Here is a 13,329-nt window from a genome sequence, read left to right as displayed (position 1 = left end):
GCTACAGATTTATGGACAGCGTAACAAGTCACAGCCAACCTTGGTTCATTCCAAGAACTCATGACTGCCTTAACATTTGAAAATCAATGATGGTTATTGCATTAACAGAATAAATAAAGGGGAAAATTAAGTATTGTAATTTATGTAGGAAAAATGCTTAATAAATTGCAATGCTCATTCATGATTTTAACACATTAGTAATCTGGGAATAAAATGTGATTTCTGACCAGGCATGGTGGCACAGCCCTTTAATCCCAGTGACTCAGGAGGTTGAGGCAGGAGGATTGTGAATTCAAAGCCAGCATGAGCAACTTAGCAAGGCCCTAAACAACTTAGTGAGACTCTCTCGCAAAATAAAAGACAAAAAAAAAAATTCATTTCTGTCATCTAATCAAAGTGTCTACATAAAATATATTCAATATATTATTATCAATAGCAAATTATTAAAATATTTTCTTCTGTGACTGGGAAGATTGGGATTCCCATTAATTAGTACTGTTCTCTTCTACATTGTTTTGTGTATCATAGAAAATGCACATCACAAGATAAAGAATGAAAGCTTAAATGAGTGGAAGAAGAAAAGTTGTTTTTATTTTCAAATAAAATAAATATGCATGTATATAATCCATAGCATACATAGATTTGGGTACCAAACTAGAAGAATAATTATTTTGAAATTTATATTTTTGAATAGGCAGCAAGAAGATATAACAATTGGAAATACACACACACACACACACACACAACACAACACAAGACTGCCAAATATATAAATATTTTTAGATATAGAGGGAGGGACAGACTTTAATAGGATAACGTTTGGGAACTTCAACACTACACTTTCCAAAATGAACGGCTCATCCAGACAGGAAACTCAACAAAGAAATATCTGAGTTGAACTATAGTGTAGAACAAATGGAACTAACAGATATTTATAAAATATTTCATCCAACAGTAGCACAATACACATTCTTCACATTAACACACAAACATTCTCCAGCATAATTCATATAATAGGTCACAAATTAAGTCTCAATGAATTTTTAAAAATCATATCATGTAGCTTCTTAGACCACAATAGAATGAAACTAAAAGTCAACAAGAAGAATGGAAATTATACAAATACTTGGAAATTGAATAACATGCTCCTAAGTGACAAATGAGTCACTGAGGAAATTAAAAGAAAAATTTTTTAAATTTTCTAGAAGCAAATGACAAATTAAAATCTATGGGATACAGCAAAAGCAGTACTGAGAGGGAAGTTTATTGCAATAAATACATACATAAAAAAATCTCAATCTACAATGCACCTCAAGGATTTAAAAAAGGAAGATCAAACCAAACCCCAAATTAGTAGAAACAAAAAAAGTAATGAAGATCAGAGCAGAAATAAATAAAATCAGAACTAAAAAACAAAATACGGAAGATCAATGAAAGAGCTGTTTTTGTGAAAGGATAAACAAAATTGACAAGCTTTTTGCTAGAATAAAGAGATTGAGAGATTCTGAAAAAAAAAAAAGCAGAAATCTTCCAAATGAAGAAATCAATAAACCAAATTAAAAATTCAATAAAAGCATCACTAGCAAAGTAGACCACTTGGAAGACAGAGTTTCAAGCTATGAAGACAAAATATATAATCTTGTAAATAAAGTTGACCATGAAGAAAAGATGTTAAGAAACCAAGAACAAATCCAGGTTTCAAGATGGCAGCCTAGAGGGTGGCTGCATTTCATGTTGCTCCAGGACTCAGGATTCAAAAGAGGAGATATTGAGACACTTGGGACCAACTCAAAGCAGCCGGGTGACTCTCACCCGTTGGGAAGGCGTCCCGGATGGGACGGTGGTCCCGGAACGCAGGAAACTTTGTGAAGTAGAGCTGCCGGCGAGACACCCCTTCCCCCGCTGGAGCAGTGAACTCGGACAACTGGGAGCATCGTAAAGGAGGCCGCTCGGCACAGCACTGGGACTCGGAGCAACGCCTGGGGCTCCGGCGGCTGCCCAGGGGAGGAGTGGCGAGGAGAGCTGTGTGGACTCAGAACACCGGGGCCTGCCCTGAGGAGGAGGAGGAGGAGCGTGGCCGCTTGGATTCGGAGTGACTGCACCAGAGCTACAGGCGGTTGCCAGAGGAGAAGCTGCGCGGCGAGCTGTTTGGACTCAGAACGACGCTTCTGAACACCGGGGCCTGCCCTGAGGACGAAGAGGAGGAGGAGCGTGGCCGCTTGGATTCGGAGTGACTGCACCAGAGCGACAGGCGGTTGCCAGAGGAGGGGCTGAGTGGCGAGCTGTTTGGACTCAGACCACTTCTGAACCCCGGGGCCTGCCCGGAGGAGTAGGAGGAGGAGGAGGAGCACGGCGGGTCGTTTGGACTTGCAGTGACTGCATTAGCGCTCCAGGTGGCTGCTCAGAGGAGAAGGCGAGTGGTGAGTTGTTTGGACTTAAAGTGACAGCTCCTGAACACAGGGGGGCTGCCTGGAGGAGAAGCGTGGTGGGTCGCTTGGTCTTGAGTGGCCGCGCCAGAGCTCCGGGCGGTTGCCCAGAGGACCCGTGCAGCGGGTCACGTGCATTCACAGCCACTCAGAGTGACTGCTCCTGAACACCCGGGGGGTTATCTGGAGAAGGAGGAGGAACGGGGAGGGTCACTTCAACTCAGAGTGATTGATTGCCCAGGGCTACGGGTGGTTGGTGGGAGCTGGAGGCACGCAGTGAGTTGCTTGGACTCCTAGTGACCGCACCGGAATACTGGGTGGCTGTCTGGAGGAAGAGGCGTGTGGCGGGTCTCTGAGACTCAGAGCAATTGTACGGGGCCCCAGGTAGCTGCTCAGAGGAGGGGCCGCATGGCCAGGCAATTAGGTGCAGAGCAGGGTCCCAGGATCTAGGAGGCTTCTTGGTGGAAGAGCCGCACAGAGACAGGCTTAAGGCGGAGCGAAGGTTCCAGACCTGCGGGCAGATTCTCTGAGAAGGGGCAGCCTAAGGAGATTCATCTGCGAAGGGTGAGGCTCCCAGGCCCAGGAGGTAGGGCCGGGCCCCTGGGAACTTTGCAGAGGAAGGCAGCCCAGCCCAGGCGGTAGCTGTAAATTGAGGGGAACCTCTAGGAAGGAACTGACCAGTGAGACCTCCCCACCGGGTGAGTCTTCCCTGCTGGGTGAGGTTTCCCCACAAGGACGGTAAAACCAGAGACTCAGGCCCAAACAGGCCTTGCCTCAGCCCGCAGCCTAGGTCCCCTTTGGATGACCATTGGTCAACAAGTGGAGGCACCTCTGCCCACTAGCAGGGATTATACCCCACCTGAAGGCCACCACTCCTAGAGAGGCAGCTTCCTTGTGGAGCACCGCATTATCAACTTCCTCCAAGACTTCAGCCTACTGAAGGCTAAGGGGGGATATATATAGAAATCGTCAGGGACATTGTAAGTCAGTAGAGGAAATCTGCAATATCTCACCAGTCCACTGATACCTGAACAATATGAGAAAACAAGGAAAGAAAATGCTGCAAACAAATCTAGATGTTACATCAATAAAACCCAATGACAGCATGGCAGAAGAAATGACAGAAAAGGAGTTCAGAATGTACATAATTAAAATGATCAGAAGCAAACGATGAGATGAAAGAGCAAATGCAAGCATTGAATGATCGCACCAATGGACAATTAAAAGAGGAAATACAGGAAGCAAAAGATCATTTCAATAAAGAGTTAGAGATATTGAAAAAAAACCAAACAGAAATGCTTGACATGAAGGAAACAATAAACCAAATTAAGAACTCCATAGAAAGCATATCCAATAGGATAGAACACCTGGAAGACAGAACCTCAGACATTGAAGACAAAATATTTAACCTTGAAAACAAAGTTGAACAAACAGAGAAGATGGTAAGAAATCATGAACAGAATCTACAAGAACTATGGGATATCATGAAAAGGCCAAATTTAAGAATTATTGGGATTGAGGAAGGCCTAGAGAAACAAGCCAAAGGAATGAACAATTTATTCAATGAAATAATATCAGAAAATTTCCCAAATCTGAAGAATGAAATGGAAAATCAAGTTCAAGAGGCTTATAGGACTCCAAATACACAAAATTACAACAGACCCACACCAAGGCACATTATAATGAAAATACCTGACATACAAAATAAAGACAGAATTTTAAAGGCTCTGAGAGAAAAGAACCAAATTACATTCAGGGGGAAACCAATACGGATATCAGCAGATTTTTCAATCCAGACCCTAAAAGCTAGAAGGTCCTGGAACAACATTTTTCAAGCCCTGAAAGAAAATGGATGCCAACCAAGAATCTTACACCCAGCAAAACTTACCTTCAAATTTGACGATGAAATAAAATCCTTCCATGATAAACAAAAGCTAAAAGAATTTACAAAAAGAAAGCCAGCATTACGGAACATTCTCAGCAAAATATTCCATGAGGAAGAGATGAAAAACAAAGAAGCAAATCAGCAAGGGAGGAATTATCCTAAAGGAATTGTCAAATAAAGGAGGAAACAAGTTGTGTCAAACAAATAAATAAACAAAATTTTAAAAATGAACCAAATGACCGGGAAACCAAATCATTTCTCTATAATAACCCTGAATGTTAATGGCCTGAATTCATCAATCAAAAGACATAGACTGGCAGACTGGATTAAAAAGAAAGATCCAACAATATGTTGCCTGCAAGAGACTCACCTCATAGAAAAAGATACCCATAGACTAAAGATGAAAGGATGGGGAAAAACATACCATGCACATGGACTCAGCAAAAAAGCTGGAGTATCCATCCTCATTTCCGATAATGTGGACTTCAAGCCAAAGTTAGTCAGAAGGGATAAAGAAGGTCATTTCATACTGCTTAAGGGAAGCATAAATCAGCAAGATATAACAATCATAAACATCTATGCCCCAAACAGTGGCTCATCCATGCATGTCAAACAAATCCTTCTCAATTTCAGAAACCAAATAGACCATAACACAATAATACTAGGTGATTTTAACACGCCTCTCTCACCACTGGACAGATCTTCCAGACAAAAATTGAACAAAGAAACCATAGATCTCAATAACACAACCAATAATTTAGAGTTAACGGACATTTATAGAATATACCATCCAACCAAGAGCGAATACACTTTCTTCTCAGCAGCACATGGATCCTTCTCTAAAATAGACCATATATCATGCCACAAAGCTAATGTTAGCAAATACAAGAAGATAGAGACACTAGCATGTATTCTATCAGATCATAATGGATTGAAGTTAGAAATAAATGAAAGAGTAAAACACAGAAACTATTCCAACATCTGGAGATTAAACAATATGCTATTATATGATGAATGAATAACAGAAGATATTAGGAAGGATTTAAAAAATTCTTAGAGGTAAATGAGAACAAAGAAACATCATATCAAAATCTCTGGGACACTATGAAAGCAGTACTTAGAGGGAACTTTATTTCATGGAGCGCATTTAATAAAAGAAGTAAAACTCAACAAATAAACAACCTAACACTACAGCTCAAAGCCCTAGAAAAAGAAGAACAGAACAGCACCAAAAGTAGTAGAAGACAGGAAATAGTTAAACTCAGCTGAAATCAATGAAATTGAAACAAAAGAAACAATACAAAAAATTGACAAAATAAATAGTTGGTTCTTCGAAAAAATAAATAAAATTGATAAACCTTTAGCCACACTAACAAAGAGAAGACGAGAGAAAACCCAAATCACTAAAATTCGGAATGAACAAGGAGATATCACAACAGACAGGATTGAAATACAAAACATAATTAGAAGCTATTTTGAAAATCTATACTCCAACAAAATAGAAAATTTCGAAGACATCAACAGATTTCTAGAGACATATGAATTGCCGAAACTGAACAAGGAGGACATAAACAATTTAAATAGACCAATTTCAAGTACTGAAATAGAAGAAGTCATCAAAAACCTAACAACAAAGAAAAGTCCGGGACCAGATGGGTTCTCAGCCGAGTTCTACAAAACCTTTAAAGAAGAGCTCATTCCAATACTTCTCAAAGTATTCCATAAAATAGAAGAGGAGGGAACCCTCCCAAACTCATTCTATGAAGCCAATATCACACTGATACCTAAACCAGACAGAGACTCATCAAGGAAAGAAAATTTCAGACCAATATCCTTAATGAACATCGACGCAAAAATTCTCAACAAAATTTTAGCAAATCGCATACAAAAACATATTAAAAAGATAGTGCACCATGACCAAGTGGGTTTCATCCCAGGGATGCAAGGTTGGTTCAACATCAGGAAATCAATAAACGTAATTCACCATATTAATAGACTTAAAGTCAAGAATCACATGATTATTTCAATAGATGCAGAAAAAGCATTTGATAAAATACAGCACCCCTTCATGCTCAAAACACTAGAAAAAATAGGGATAGTGGGAACATTCCTTAACATTGTAAAGGCCATTTATGCTAAGCCCATGGCTAATATCATTCTAAATGGTGAAAAACTGAAAGCATTCCCCCTAAAAACTGGAACAAGGCAGGGATGCCCTCTTTCACCACTTCTATTCAACATCGTTCTTGAGACTCTGGCCAGAGCAATTAGAAAAACCAAAGAAATTAAAGGGATACAAATTGGAAAAGAAGAACTCAAACTATCCCTGTTCCCTGATGACATGATTATATATTTAGAGGAACCTGGAAATTCCACCAGAAAACTCTGAGAACTCATAAGTGAATTCAGTAAAGTAGCAGGTTACAAGATCAATGCCCATAAGTCCAACGCATTTTTATACATAAGTGATGAATCTTCAGAAAGAGAAATTAGGAAAACTACCCCATTCACAATAGCCTCGAAAAAAATAAAATACTTGGGAATCAATTTCACAAAGAGGTGAAAGACCTCTACAATGAGAACTATACAACACTAAAGAAAGAAATTAAAGAACATCTTAGAAGATGGAAAGATCTTCCATGTTCTTGGGTAGGAAGAATTAATATTGTCAAAATGGCCATACTACCTAAAGTGCTATACAAATTCAATGCAATTCCAATTAAAATCCCAATGACGTACCTTACAGAAATAGAGCAAGCAATTATGAAATTCATCTGGAAGAATAAGAAACCCAGAATAGCTAAAGCAATCCTTAGCAGGAAGAGTGAAACAGGGGGTATTGCAATACCAGATCTTCAACTCTACTACAAAGCAATAGTAACAAAAACGGCATGGTATTGGCACCAAAATAGACAGGTAGATCAATGGTACAGAATAGAGGACACGGACGCAAACCCAAATAAATACAATTTTCTCATACTAGACAAAGGGGCCAAAAATATGCAATGGAGAAAAGATAGCCTCTTCAACAAATGGTGCTGGGAGAATTGGAAATCCATATGCAACAGAATGAAACTAAACCCATATCTCTCACCATGCACGAAACTAAACTCAAAATGGATTAAGGACCTCGGAATCAGACCAGAGACCCTGCAGATTATAGAAGAAAAAGTAGGTCCAAATCTTTACCTTGTTGGTCTAGGATCAGACTTCCTTAACAGGACTCCCATAGCACAAGAAATAAAAGCTAGAATCAACCACTGGGATAGATTCAAACTAAAAAGCTTTCTCTCAGCAAAGGAAACTATCAGCAATGCGAAGAAAGAGCCTACAGAGTGGGAGAATATCTTTGCCAATCATACTTCAGATAGAGCACTAATCTCCAGAATCTATAAAGAACTCAAAAAACTCTACTCCAAGAATTCAAATAATCCAGTCGACAAATGGGCTAAGGAAATGAATAGACACTTCACAGAAGAAGATCTACAAGCAATCAACAAACATATGGAAAAATGTTCAACATCTCTCTAGTAATAAGAAAATGCAAATCAAAACCACCCTAAGATTCCATCTCACCCCAATTAGAATGGCGATTATCAAGAATATGAGCAACAACAGGTGTTGGCGAGGATGTGGGGAGAAAGGTACACTCATACATTGCTGGTATAATTTGCAGCCACTCTGGAAAGCAGTGTGGAGATTCCTTAGAAAACTTGGAATGGACCCTCCATTTGACCCAGCTATCCCACTCCTTGGCCTATACCCAAAGGACTTAAAATCAGCATACTACAGAGATACAGCCACATCAATGTTCATAGCTGCTCAATTCACAATAGCCAGACTGTGGAACCAACCTAGATGTCCTTCAATTGATGAATGGATAAAGAAACTGTGGTATATATATACAATGGAATATTACTCAGCCATAAAGAATGATAAAATTATGGCATTTGCAGGCAAATGGATGAAATTGGAGAATATCATGCTAAGTGAGATAAGCCAATCTCAAAAAGCCAAAGGACGAATGACATCGCTAATAAGTGGAGCATGACATATAATGGGGGGGAGGGAAGGGTTAGTGTTAGGGTTAGAGTTAGGGTTAGGGAGGGGGGCAAGTATGGAGGAAGGAAGTACTGTATAGAGGGTAAAGAGGGGTAGAAGGGGTGGGGGGAAGGGAAAAAATAACAGAATGAATCAAACAACATTACTCTATGTAAATTTATGATTACATAAATGGAATGCCTCTACGCCATGTACAAACAGAGAAACAACATGTATTCCATTTGTTTACAATGAAAAAAAAAGATAACACAGGTAAACATCTTACTCATTAAAAAAAAAAGTTCAACTGAAAAAAAAAAAAAGAACAGATACAGAAATATGTGATAACATGAAAAGACCAAATTTAAGATTTATTGGGATAGATGAAGGCTCAGAGATACAAACCAAAGGAATGCACACTATTTTCAATGAAATAATATCAGAAAATTTCCTAAACGTTAAGAATGAAATGGAAAGAGCAAATACAGGAGGCTTCCAGGACCCCAAATATAAAAAAAAAAAAAAAAAAAAAAAGACAACAGACCCATACCAATGCACACTATTATGAAATGAGTATAGAATTGGAAAGGCTGCCAGAGAAAGATGATAGGTTAAATTTAGAGGGAACTCAATCCAGATCTCAGCTGATTTCTTAACCCAGACCCTCAAAACTATAAGGTCTTAGAATAATTCATACCATACTCTGAAAGAAAACAGATGCCAGTTAAGAATACTGTGTCCAGCAAAATTAAGCTTTGTAATTGACAATGAAATAAAAACATTCCATGAAAAACAAAAGTTAAAAGAATTCACAACTAGAAAGCCTGCATTACAAAGCATACTCAATATTTCATAAAGAAGAAAAATAAAAGTGAAAAACAGAAAAATGGAGGAACTACACTAGAAGAATAACCAATCAAAGGAGAATCTAATTCAAATTAAAAACCTGAAACAGATCAAAATGACAGGGAATAAAAATCATGTATTAATAACAACATTGAATGTAAATGGCCTAAACTCATCAATCAAAAGACATAAACTAGCAGATTGGATTGAAAAACAAGACCCAACAAAATGAGGAGACTCACCTCAGAGGCAAATATATCCACAGACTGAAGATAAAAGAATGGGAAGAAGCATATCATTCACATGGATCTTGTAAGGAAGCAGGGCTTTTTATATTCCTATCAGAGAAAGTGAACTTCCAAAGTTAATCAGAAGGAATCAAGAAGGTCATTTCATACTGCTTAAGGGAATTACAAATCAACAAGACATAACAATTATAATATTTATATCCCAAACATTTGAACATCTACATATATCAAACAAACCCTCTCAATTTCAAGAATCAAATGGACCATAACACAATAATATTGGGTGACTTTGTCATGCCTCTGACATCACTGGATACAGTCTGCAAACAAAAACTTAATGAAGAAGTTATACAATTAAAAATACAAGTAATAATCTAGACTTAACAGACATATATAGACTATTTCATCCATCAAGGACCAAATACTTACTTCTCAGCAGCACATAGATTCTTCTCTAAAAGTGATCATATCTTAGGGCACAAAGCAACTCTTAGCAAATACCAAAAAACAGAGATAATGCCTTGCATTCTATCAGATGATGTTGGAATGAAATTAGAAATCAATGTTAAAATAAAGAAGCTACTCTTAAAACCTGGAGACAAAATAATACGCTATTGAATGGCCAACGATCAGGGATGACATGAAAAAAGTACTCAGAAGTACATGAGGATCAGGATACAACTTATCAAATATCAGACACTATATCAAGGCAGTTCGAAGAGGAAAGTCATTGCACTGAGTGCATTCATTAAAAGAATAGCAGTCACCAAATAAAACCTAGCATTACATCTCAAAGCCCTAGTAAAAAAAAAAAAAAAGAAACAAATCAAGACCCAAAGCAGAAGACAGGAGAATTAAAATCAGAGACAAGCTCAATGAAACCAAAACAAAAAATTTTAAAAAAAAAGTTTTTTTAAGAAAATCAATAAAGTTGATAAATCCTTAGCCAAGCTAATGAAGAGAAAGAGAGAAAACTGAAATAACTAAAATTCATGATGAAAGAAGAGCTATGACAGACACTACTGAAATACAGATGATAATCAGAAACTCTTTGGAAATTTTATACTTCAATAAAGTAGAAATTTCGAAGCCATCAACCAATTTCTGGAGACATATGATCTACTCAAATCGAATCAGAAGGACATAGAAAATTTAAGCAGATTAATTTCAAGCAATAAGGTTGAAGATACCATCAAAAGTCTACCAAAAAAGAAAAGCCCAGGACCAGACAGATTCTTAGCTGAGTTCTACCAGACCTTCAAAGAACTAACACCAATCCTTCTCAAATTGTTCTATGAAACAGAAAAGGAGGGAACCCTTCCAAACGCAATCTATACAGCTAATATCGCCCCCATACCAAAACCAGACAAAGACACATCAAGGAAAGAAAACTTCAGACCAATTTCCCTCGTGAACATAGATGCAAGATTGCTCACTGTCAGGCACCTACCATCTGCCATTTGCCTGCCTCTCGCCTGTCCATTGCCTGCCTTACACCTATCCATCACCCAACGCACGAGGTTCACCTCCCAATCATCCAACAACAGTCAGCAAATTGATCACCGACCGCCAGTGGAGCACCAGCTGCCTGCTGTTGCCTGGAAGTTCACTGTTACAGTACCTGCAGGTTTGATTACACGTGGCTGCCGCCATTTTGAGACAACAGCCAGGCCCCTTAGGACCCCTGGCCTACTTATAGTTACTATATAACTGTTATACTGTAGATTTTCTTTTTTCTTCTTATTGAAAAAATTTAAGTTTTTATTTCTTTACTTTTCTTGCTCTCTTTTCCTTTTGTTTACCTGTTCCTTCAGAGTCTCTTTCTCCCTTTTTTGCATGCTAATATACAATTTCTTTTGATTACACTCTCACCCTTTCTATTATCTAGAACTTCTGTATATTCTTTTCTTATCCCATTAAAAACCACATTCTACATCCCTCTGCATCCTCTTTGTCCTCCATTTGAAACTGCAGACCTTATTGCAAATCTGTTTGTTTTATTGAAGATAATATTTGAACTCATTCTGTTTATTATGACAATTTTGTTATTGTCCTCATAGGGGCTATTTGGTCTAGGATTGCATAGTGTCAGAATTGGACACTGCTAATATTGAGCTCCCCTTAAAGAAAGGGTTTTGGGAACCTCTAGGGCCACTATAAGCCTATAAGGAGAAATCTGCAATACCCCAGATCTGCACTGCTAGAGGGGAAGATACATGAACAACATGAAAAAACAAGGGAAGAAAATGATCCAAACAAATCTAGATTCTATAGTAATAGAATCCAATGACAGTATGTTAGAAGAAATGTCAGAAAAGGACTTCAGATTATACATGATTAAGATGATTCGCGTAGCAAAGGATGAGATAAGAGAGCAAACGCAGGCAATGAATGATAATACCAATAAGCTGAAAGAGCACCTGCAGGAAGCAAAATATCATTTCAACAAAGAGACAGAGAAAAAACAACCAAATGGAAATTCTTGAAATGAAGGAAACAATAAACCAAATAAAAAAACTCAATGGAAAGCATCACCAACAGACTAGACTTTAAAGACAGAAACTCAGACAATGAAGACAAAATATTTAATCTTGAAAATAAAGTCACCCAAACAGAGAAGATGGTAAGAAATCATGAACAGAATCTCCAAGAACTATGGGACATCATGAAAAGACCAAATTTAAGAATTATTGGGATTGAGGAAGGCACAGAGATACAAACCAAAGGAATGAACAACCTATTCAATGAAATAATATTAGAAAATGTCCCATACCTGAAGAATGAAATGCAAAATCAAATACAAGAGGCTTACAGAACACCAAATGCACAGAATCACAACAGATCTACACCAAGGCACGTTATAATGAAAATTCCTAACATTCAAAATAAAGAGAGGATTTTGAAGGCCACGAGAGAAAAGCATCAGATTACATATAGGGGGAGACCAATACGGATAGCAGCCGACTTCTCAACCCAGACTCTAAAAGCTAGAAGGGCCTGGAACAAAGTATTTCAAGCTCTGAAAGAACATGGTTGCCAACCAAGAATCCTATACCCAGCAAAACTAACCTTCAGATTTGAAGATGAAATAAAATCCTTCCATGATAAACAAAAGTTAAAAGAATTTACAAATAAAAAGCCTGCGCTACAGAATGTTCTGAACAAAATATTCCATGAGGAGGAAATGAAAAACAACAATGGAGGTCAGCAAAGGGAGGAACTACCTTAGAGAAAAACCACTCAAAGGAGAAACCAAGCCAACTTAAAAACCAAAAATAAGCCAAATGACTGGGAATACAAATCAAAGCTCAATAATAACCCTAAGTTATTTAGGCCATGAGTTCATGGCCTAAACTCATGAATCAAAAGACATAGACCGGCAGAATGGATTGAAAGAAAGACCCAACAATATGCTGCCTGCAAGAGACTCATCTCATAGAAAAAGACATCCACAGACTAAAGGTGAAAGGATGGGAAAAAACCTACCACGCACACGGACTCGGTAAAAGAGTGGGGGTTTCCATCCTTATATAAGATAAAGTGTACTTCAATCCAAAGTTAGTCAGAAGGGATAAAGAAGGACATTTCATACTGCTTAAGGGAACCATAAATCAGGACGACATAACGATAGTAAATATTTATGGCCCCAAACAATGGTGCACCCCTGTAACATCAAACAAATCCTTCTCAATTTCAGGAATCACATAGACCACAACACAATAATTCTGGGTGACTTTAATGCACCCCTGTCACCACTAGATAGATCTTCCAAACAAAATCCAACCAAAGAAACCATAGAACACAATAACACAATCAATAACCTAGACTTAATAGACATATATAGAATATTCCATCCATCAACGAGAGGATTCACTTTCTTCTC

The 13,329-nt window shown here is 38.1% G+C and overlaps 1 long non-coding RNA gene across 1 annotated transcript; it reads left to right on the top strand.

Moving 5' to 3' along the window:
* The first annotated feature begins 1,577 nt into the window (after positions 1 to 1,577).
* Positions 1,578 to 8,896, top strand: LOC306645885. The gene is made up of 2 exons (XR_013759759.1): positions 1,578 to 1,695; positions 8,688 to 8,896. It is a non-coding gene; the product is annotated as an uncharacterized lncRNA (long non-coding RNA).
* The last annotated feature ends 4,433 nt before the right edge of the window (positions 8,897 to 13,329 follow it).

Source organism: Sciurus vulgaris (genome assembly GCF_902686455.1).
Source record: "Sciurus vulgaris genome assembly, chromosome: 16".
Taxonomy (NCBI): Eukaryota; Metazoa; Chordata; class Mammalia; order Rodentia; family Sciuridae; genus Sciurus; species Sciurus vulgaris.
This window is presented reverse-complemented; position numbering and strand designations above follow the sequence as displayed.